The sequence below is a fragment of the Notothenia rossii genome (genome assembly GCF_949606895.1).
Source record: "Notothenia rossii genome assembly, chromosome: 3".
NCBI classification, from domain to species: Eukaryota; Metazoa; Chordata; class Actinopteri; order Perciformes; family Nototheniidae; genus Notothenia; species Notothenia rossii.
In genome coordinates, this window is record NC_136901.1 from 43,608,540 (window position 1) to 43,611,192 (window position 2,653).

Consider the following 2,653-nt stretch of genomic DNA (forward strand, 5'->3'; position numbering starts at 1 on the left):
TGTTATTGTAAAACAATTACTTGTAAAAACACCTACAAGTAAAATGTAAATTTTTTAGATCCAACATTATCGCTTTAAAAAAGAAAATGTCAGTATTTGTTATGTTTTCTGTCCAGCACTTTATCATTAGAAGGGTTTGCCTTGCAACAGAAGATGAATGTAGGTTTTCACTTTGTAAATTTAAACCATAACCTAAAAATAATTCTGAAACATTTGACAAACTGAGAAAAATTTGAATATCCGAAAAAAAACTTAAGTCTGGGGAAAAGTCATAACGAAAAAAAGTTATTTATTCTGACTTATATCACTTTTAAGGTTTTTCATTTTCATCAAGCACTTTGAATTGCCTTGTGTTGAAAGGTACTTTATGAATACACTTTTTTATTTTTTTTTTACAAATCTTTTTATTGCAAACAAGTCATAATCCAACAAATAACAAGAAGCAAGAACAGTAGTAATCAATACAAAACAGTACAGATGTTACAGTTAGCACATTTAGACAATGGACCTCCTTGAAAATAAAATAAAGTAATGTGTTACTCCGTATTCACTTCAAGGTTCGTAGAGAGTCCTTGTTTACAGTTTGTTTTTGTTTTTTTCATTTAAACCCCCCCCACCCACAGGTATGGATGGCCCCAAATAGTGAAAAAATCATAAGTAAAACATAAATAATAATAATCATAATAATCATACTAATACAAATACAAATAAATAAAAATAAAGTCGAGAGCAAAAACAGTCTGTAAGAATCCTGTATAAGGGAAGAAAATAATAGTAGATATTGTCGTCTTGGTGAGGAAAAAGGGTTTCATTAAGAGGGAAAAATAAATATAGATGAGTAGTCTAGGGCAAAAGACAAAGGGTCATGGCGGAAGAGCAGTAATATGAATGGTCACTTTTATTTTATTTATTTCCTTTCAGAGAGCTACCTGCGACTCAGTGTCAGAAGTGATAGGGAGTTATTTGATAAGGCCTAATAGTGGGTCCCAGGTAGTATGGAAGGATTTCAGAGATCCTTTTAATGATAATCTTAACTTCTCCATCTGAAGGCATTGTAAGACATCACGTATCCACTGATCATGTGTTGGTGGGGAAGCATGTATCCATTTTAAGAGAATAGAGCGTCTAGCTAATACAATGGTGAAGGCAATGATACGGCGTATAGTAATGGGCCTATTCTCAGATGGAGGAAGGCCGAACAGTGCAGTCATAGGATTAGGGTCTATCTTTGTGTTAAAGGCCCGCTCAATGGTTCCAAATATGTCAGACCAAAATGTGTCCAACCTCGGGCAAGCCCAGAACATGTGCAGATGGTCAGCTGGGGATTGATTGCATCTGTTGCAGTGATCACTCTGATCTGGGAATATTTTAGCCAGTTTAGCATTAGTAAAGTGAGTTCTGTGGGTCACCTTGCACTGAAGTAGGCCATGTCTTGCACAGATAGATGATGTATGGACTAGGTTGAGAATGTCACTCCATTGATCATCGGAAATGTTGCTACCTAGATCACGCTCCCATAGCTCCTTAAGAGGCACCATAGGGTCCGGACTCAGGGAACCAATCTGACCATAGAGAACTGAAACCAAGCGCTTTTGATCAGGGTCAAGTGTGAGAAATGTATCAATTGGCGATCCGGGAGCGGTTAGGAAAATGGGGAAATTGCTTTTGGATGAAGTGCCTGATTTGGAAAAAACGGAAGAGATGACTATTGGGCAGGTTGAATTTGACTGAAAGGGACTCAAAGGATGAAAAGACTCCATCCTCGTAAAGGTCATTAAGCGTTGCGAGACCATTGTTCGACCAAACGCGGAAAGCCGGGTCAGTACACGATGGGGAGTATAGGTGATGGTTTGAAATTGGGACGTGAACCGAAGCTCTATGTAACCCGTGCTGTTTCCTGAATTGGAGCCAAATGCTTAAGGTGCTAGTAACAATTGGGTTACTCAAATGTTTATGGGTCGCTACAGGGAGCTGAGAGCAGATTATAGAGTGCAAAGGAGCAGAAGATGACAGCTCGATATGTACCCAAGGTGGGCAGGGGTCTGAAAGTTTATATTTAGCTCAATAGAGGAGTTTGTTAATATTAGAGGCCCAGTAATAATGGCGAAAGTTGGGAACGCCAGGCCCCCTTCTGATTTAGGGAGTTGGAGATACAGCCTTCTAATACGCGCAGGCTTGTTGTTCCAGATGAACGCATTCAACTGCTTATCAAGATCAGTGAACAAATATTTATTAATGCGCACTTGGATGTGTTGGAAAAGGTAAAGAAACTTGGCAGGATGACCATCTTTATAAGGTTGACGCGACCCGCAAGAGACAGGGGAAGGGAGGCCCACCTAGACGTATTGGCTTTGCATTTATCTAGTAGAGGCTGAAAGTTTTTAGGGAACAGGTCTTTAAAAGAGTTTGCAACAAACACCCCTAAGTATTTGAACCCCTCCACAGCCCTTTTAAAGGGGAATAGGGATTGGGGAAGTGCCTCTGCCATTTTATTTACAAAAAATACTTCGCTCTTTTGAATGTTTAGTTTGTAACCTGATACACGGCCAAATTGATCTAAAATCGACAGTATCGGGGGGAGAGAGGATTAGGGGGTTCGAGATCATAAGAAGAAGGTCATCAGCATATAGAGACAGTTTATGAACCATGCCAT